This window comes from Trachemys scripta, chromosome 3, assembly GCF_013100865.1.
Source record: "Trachemys scripta elegans isolate TJP31775 chromosome 3, CAS_Tse_1.0, whole genome shotgun sequence".
Lineage (NCBI taxonomy): Eukaryota > Metazoa > Chordata > Testudines > Emydidae > Trachemys > Trachemys scripta.
In genome coordinates, this window is record NC_048300.1 from 14772510 (window position 1) to 14779649 (window position 7140).

Genomic DNA, 7140 nt, shown 5'->3' on the forward strand with positions numbered 1-7140 from the left:
CAATATACATACAAGTGATTTTCAGTGTTCATAGCTCAGGATCATAGCAGTGAGTTTGTAAAAGTCTCTCTGGAATCATCCTGACAGGTCAGAATCCATAGGCAGCTTAGGTGTAAAGTCTGTTTGAGCAGAGGTTCTCAGGGGGTTCTCATGACCCCTCAGGGGGGTCTCATGACCCCTCAGGGGGTTGCAAAGGTATTACGTGGGGGGTCACAAGCTGTCAGCCTCCACCCCAAAGCCCGCTTTGCCTCCAGCATTTCATAGAATCAGAGAAGATTAGGGTTGGAAGATACCTCAGGAGGTCATCTAGTCCAACCCGCTGCTCAAAGCAGAACCAATCCCCAACTAAATCATCTCAGCCAGGGCTTTGTCAAGCCAGGCCTTAAAAACCTCTAAGGATGGAGATTCCACCACCTCCCTAGGTAACCCATTCCAGTGCTTCACCACCCTCCTAGTGAAAAAGTGTTTCCTAATATCCAACCTAGACCTATAATAATATTTATAATATAGTGTTAAATATTTTAAAAGTGTTTTTAATTTATTGGGCAGGGGGTCACACTCAAAGGCTTACTGTGTGAAAGGGGTCACCAATATAAAAGTTTAAGAACCATTGTGTTAGGGTCTTTCCATGCATTTTCCAGGGCATTCCAAATAATCATTTGGAAGATCTCCATCCTATGGCTTACCCTTTCCCTGTTCAGAGTTTAAGCAGACTAGAGATGAAAGGATCAGGCCCGAGGTTTCTCTTTTATAGCTGAAGTGGGCTGTTAAGTTTTTGAGCACAGCATGTGACTGAGGATTCTTCTTTGTTGAGCACACACTGACCCATCACTTTTGAAGTGAACATTCAACTTCCTATGCATACACAGGTAATCTAGTTACACTACAAGACAACAGCTGGTCATTCATTAGAACACTGATAGTTAAGCTGAAGGCAATGTAGATAATATTAGTTTTCCTGCAGTATCTCACATCTTTGATCTTAAGGTTAACTGAACATATTCCCAGACATAACGTAAGGCAATTAAGACATGAAAGGGAATTAGCATCTACAAGCTAATTTGCTTACATTGTTAAACTTCTAACAAGGTATAAATAAACACAAATACACTTAGTATCCTTGATTTCTATGACCACAAATGAATGCGTTGATGATTGCTAGTCTAGAACATCTCTTTGAAATTCATATACGAGTGAATTGTCTTGATACAATTGCAATGCCTCTTGTTATGCCATTACGGGAAGTTCCTGCGCCCAACCCCATTTCCCCACCCCGACCCCATTTCCCAGCAGGAGCACCAGATGAGCAAGCCCCCATGCCACAACCCCATTTCCCTGGCAGAAGTGCCCAGGGAGGGCGGAAGAGGAGAGGACTGCAGGCAGAAGGGGTGGAGAGGGGCCACCACTTGCTCTGGCCCAGGGCCCCACAAACCCCTAATCCTCCTCTGGTTATGGGTCATACACAGGTTGGCTGGTCTACCAGCATCACAAGGAAGTTGTTGGTGGTGGTGTTACAAGGACCAAGTACACTAGTACCTTTCACAAGCACTAACACACATTTTTTGGTTGGGAAAAATCAAGCCCATTTTTTCTAACATCCTTCCCTTGAATGGTTTGCCTACATGCTACCTTAACAGGCCCAAATTATGCAAGTAGCAAGATTAATGTCTAGTTTTAAACTGTCTTTGGAAGACTCTACACTATATTGCATTTGTTCCCTTCTAGATTTCCCATGAGTTACAGAGAATGGAGATAAACAATTATCTTTATAGGACTTCCCCTACCTCAGTAAAACCAAAGGTTGTAGGGTTTCTGCTTCAGCCAGTGCCTATTCTGTTGCTACTTCAGGCATTATTTTCTTCAACTATGCTAAACAACATGACCGGTGCCAGATCGTTTCGACCTACCACTACTCCCTCAAGCCTCAGAAAACAATGGCAAAAGGCTAGAACTGAAAGCTATGTCAAATAAAATGAGAAAGCAATTTATGCAGCTTCTTGAAGGAAAATGGCAGAGATCAAAGGAAAAGTGCTCAATATAAATTAATTTAGGTATGATCAGCTTTACGTGTCTCTCCCAGGAATGTTAATCAATGATGTTTCCATCTAATCCATTAGAGAGATTAGATTTATTTCAACTGTCTTAACTCTAAGAGAACAGATTTAGGGATAAGATCATGGATCTGATTATGGTTAAAAACAATTTTCCACCTCCAGACATGTCACGTAGGGATGATCTAGGGTACAGTTTGGAGGAGACTGTGTCAGAGATCAAAGAATTTTCCAGCAGCAAAGAGGCAAGATGAGTCTGGACTGTTATCCCATACCCGATCTTCTGCTAGGCACTACCCACACTACCTGCCTCTCTCCTGTTGGTTGGTTTCTGATCCAACTATGTCCTTACCTGATGCCCATCAATGTAGTGGGTGAGGGCTTCATCTAACTATTGGGTCAGGAACCCAAGAAGTGAGGTGGGTTGGCAGAGCATGCTCAGGGAAGGCACTCACTGAAAACCAGAGACGTGAGCAAGGTGGCATGCTGCGGACAGCTGTGGAGACAGCTTAGGTGTGGTGGGCAGAGGAGCTTGTAGAATAGTTCTGTGGAGAGGGGGCAGGGAGGGGTCAGTACATGAAGGTCTGGAGTCTTACACTGAGAAGAGGAAGGGCATCTGGACTGCCTGTTGTCCTGCTAAAAGGGCTTGGGCCTTCCAGAGCTCAATAGCCTAGATTGCCTCTTCCAATTCTTTTTATTACTTGTCCAGCCAGTAGTGTGGTATGTTGTTTAAATCATCTTATTGCCATGGCCATTAACTGCAATATTATACATTTCTTACTTTTATTATTACTTTATAAAGCCTCGGTCTCTGCCATTGCTTTACATATTCCAGTCCATGTTTCCCCACTATCTTTTTAAAATTCATATGGATCTCCTTTGCTGGCTACCCAGTGCGTCCATGCCTCATCAAACTCTGCAGAGATTTTGAGGGAGGGAATAAGGGGTTCCCTAGCTCGGAGTTTCCTGCCATGTTAGATTGCAATTCTTACAAAGAGAAGTTCAACTACTCACCAGATGAGCGGTCGGGGTAACCAGTGTTGTCAGTTGTTGTCTGCATGTATATTCTCTCTGTGTGCTGTACCAGCTCTGTGCCAGGTAGCTGGCCCAGCAGACTTCTATCAAACTGCCCAAAGGGACCACAGAATCTGCTGGAATCTGTTTACATATTCAGTGTGTTTTAGCAATGCTAACAATACCAGTGTCGAGTTCATGTATCAGACACTGAACTTGCAGGCAAGTATCTACAGTGCCTGTCTTTTGCACATAGCACAACTTTTACTGACTTTGGTTCAGGCCTCAGGTCTTTCAGCAGGCCCATGCATCGGGCTCTGTCTTTCTACTACAGAAGAAAGAATAATCGAATAAAAATACATGAATTCTCTAAAGCTAAGAGTAGTAAAATACCCAAGAATTTTACTTTTGCCTCAGAGAGTTACTTCTCCACTGTTTCTTCTCCTGGCCCCAAAGAAATGTACACTAACTTTATCTTCCACCGGGCTTAGCAAAGAGCCCATTGTCTACTGTCTAGTCTTAACCATTGGGAAACAAATCCAAGAAGAGCCTGTTTGTGATTACTGCTGACTGGGGAGAGGGATATAAAATGTTTACCCAGCTAATAAATCTTTCCCTGAAACAGAATGCTTTGAGAGTGCCACAGAGAAATGGCAATTTGACCCTGTTGAGAGCCTTCACAGCAGCAGCTGGCAGTAAAACATGAGGTGCTAACTTGCTCTTGACCTCCCTGTCTCCCACACCCACAGGAAATTCAGCAGTTTCCTGATATCATAGCAAGATAATGTCTGCTTGGTGAGAATGAATAATTGATGGTAAATTCCTATCTAATCCAGTTGCAAACATTTCTGTGAGGATCCTGTATTGTGTATTAATGAATTAGCTAGTTCTATAATTGTTATGTCGTCTGGTGTTTCCCTCTCTCTATAAATTTACAACAGATTATGGTCTGATCTGTGCTTGGAGCAATGATATCCTGATGAACAAAAGGACCCCTACCCACTTTCTCTCTCCCCCTCTTCTCCCCTTATACACTTTAAGAGAAATAAGCAAGCAATAAAGTCATTTAAGGCTTACAGGGATCAGAACAACAAAATAAGATAATTAGAGGATTAAGGAAAAAAACATGTTTTTTTAAAGATACTTGGGAAATTTGGGTTTTTTTAAGGAAATCCTTCTACTCTATTGCTAAAGAACAGGTAAGTGAATACTTGGAAAATCTGAACATGTAAATCCAGGTAGAGCCACGGATAAATATCCTATAACATGCAGGCAATTAGTTAATGAACTTAGTGTGCCATTGACAATTAATTAACTTATGAACAATACCACATGGATGGAAAACTGGCTGAAGCAATGGAAAAAAAGGGTAATGATAAATAATCTATCTAGCCCCATGTGCTCAAAGCCTCTCTTGCTTCTGAGTAAGCTACATCACTGACTCTTTTCTTAGCTTCTCTGTCATAATTCATGGGCAAGGGCGCTCTGTGTGTCACCCTTTAATGGAAATGAGATCACAGAATCCAGCTACCCTAGACTCCCCCTCCATAGAAACCCCAATAGCATAAGAAAACCGTACCCAGAACTCCAATCATGTGGGAACTTTGGGTTTACAGTTCACCTCTCCAGGGACACACGATAGTGAAGCAGACAGCCAGCCAGACTTTGTAAGCATTCCTAAACACAATTACTCTTTACTTAGCATGAAAAATACACGCATCTAGGTAAAATAAGAACTTTCCAAAGACCTAAAACCAACAGCATGTGAGGCATTAGCAGATTGCCCAGAGCCAGGCTCCAACTCCTGGGGCTAGAACGGCATCTCCATCTACTGGCCCCTGGAGGCAGCCACTGCAGGGGACCCAGCCAGCCCCACTCCCGGAGATGTCTCATGCCCTGGCAGAGTGTCCTTACCTCTCCCACCCTAGCTGTGTTCCTGTAGCCCAGTAGCCTGCTGTCCTGGTGCCAGTCCCAGCACCACAGGTCTTCGGCCTCATGGATGCTCAACCCTGGGAAAGAGAGAGACACACACACACATTTGTCATTCTGGTTGCAGTGCTTGTGTCCTTCCAATCCCATTGGTGGCTGCACAGTGGACAGAGTCCTTGCTGCATGTCTGGCCCAACAGAATTGCAGGGGAGGGGTGTAGAACAGAGACATAGACAGACAGAGACTCATCCTCCAGACGGGGTCAGTCTGAGAGAAATTGGCTGGGGTCTCAGTCTCACTCTTTTATCGGGTGCCATTTCCCAGCTGGGTTCCTTACCCCTCTGGCGCAGCAGCAGCTGGTAGAGCCGGTAAACCCCCCCCTTGCCCTGCCGGCTGATGTCCTTGGACATCCAATAGAGCCAGCTGTGCCACGTGGTGACCCATCCTGGGGAATTCTGCTCAGTTCTAATGGAAGGGAGAGGGAGAGGGGACTCCATCAGCATTTTCCTGCCAGTTCCCAGTGCCCCGTGGGCCAGGACTCTCTTTTTCCCCTCAGCGCCTCTGCAGGAGATGCTAGAGGATAGAAGCTAGAGCTAGACCCTTAATTTCCTCTGCCCCCGCAGGGAGCCTGGAGAACAGGGATATGGGCAGGGCCTTCCATGAGGACTTGCTTCCCCAGCTGCGCCAGGATGACAGGAAGGCATGAACCTGGAGCATGGTCCGCTTAAAAGCCCAGTCACCACTTAACCAGGACAAGAAGAACTTGACTCCAGCCAAACTCATTCTCTACTCTGCCTCCCCAAAAAGAACACTCCTAATCCACAGCCCCTGCAGCAGCAGATCCTACAGCCAGTTGGAGCCAGCCCACCTCACCCCTCCTGGTGGTGGGAGGGGAACAGGAGAAGAGATGAAGAGAAAGGAAGGAGGGATGTAGGAAAAGGTAAAACGGAAAGGACAAACCCTAATGTCCCCAGTGATTGTAGGGGACAAAATCCCAGGTGGGGAATACAATTCTGCCACCTTCAACTAGTGCTTTCCATGCCTAGAATTCAGCTGGCACCAGATGGATCAGACTGAACAGGTTCCAAACCTCTTGGAGACTCTTACCTTGTAAACAGGGACGTCTGTTTTCTAGTTAAATCAGTAAAAGGAAAGGAGAAAGCTCAAAAGAGGCTCCTCCTCGCACTCACGTACATGAACCCTAATACTCTCTCGGTCCTCAAAGAGAGACCTCGAGAAAGAGACTTGCTGAAGCAAAGCCACAGGGGTCTCTGAGGTTTCCCTGGCCCTGCGCCCCTGTCCTGCCTGGCTGATGTCAGCATCTCTCTGTGAGGTCACCACCACCTATGACCAATAGGCTGAGGTCCTGCAAAAGGCCTTTGTGATGTCACTGCCACACACACCCCTCCCTTGAAGTGCGAATGTCCTCCTGCTGGCCAGACACTTTGAAGGTTTGAGCTACTCTCTGTGGATCACCCCACTCAATGCGTGTTCATTCTAGGACGCAAGCCGGCTAGACAGTAAAACATCAGAGGCTGCTCCCAATGCTACACTCAGTTTTTCCAAAACTAGTAGACTCGATGGCCAGAAGAGACCTTTACAGCATCTAATCTGACCCCCTGCATGATCACGGGCTTCCTGTATAGTACAATACTTACTTTTTGGGCACACACATTCCACAAAGGCATCTAGTCTTCATTCAATGACATCAAGAGATGGAGAATACACCACTTTCCCTTTTAGTGGGTGCCAGGGGGCTCCATTTCCCCTTCCACTAGCTCCCCATTTACAGTGAGCCAGAGCAGTACCTGCAGCAGGGAGCGGGAGTTGCTGATGGCCTCAGAGGCACAGCCCCTGCAGTGCCTCAGGCACTTGGCGCAAGTGCCGGATGATGCGGAGCTGGTGCATCGGTTTGGCCGTGACGTCCTCCTGCTGCATGGGAATGAGAACCTGTCAGAGACTCAAACGTCCCGAGGAATAAGGGGGAATTAAGAGCACCTGGAACCAGCAGCATTTCCACACAGCACCTGCCCACCACTGAGGGATGGATTCACCTCCTGACCACCAGAATGGAGTCTTGTTGTCCTTTCTAGTAACCTCCAGTGCCAAACCCCCTCCTTGAAGGGTGAGCTCCTGCCACCTCCGC

At 46.3% G+C, this 7140-nt stretch overlaps 1 long non-coding RNA gene across 1 annotated transcript in view; it reads right to left on the bottom strand.

The window, feature by feature from the left end:
* The window catches only part of LOC117875569, a 120212-nt gene extending 113284 nt beyond the window's left edge, over positions 1-6928 (bottom strand). The window contains exons 1-2 of the long non-coding RNA XR_004645280.1: positions 6803-6928; positions 4980-5074 (exon numbers count right to left, since the gene is read on the bottom strand). This is a non-coding gene — a long non-coding RNA (uncharacterized LOC117875569). The remainder of the gene's footprint in view (positions 1-4979; positions 5075-6802) is intronic.
* Between the last annotated feature and the right edge of the window lie 212 nt (positions 6929-7140).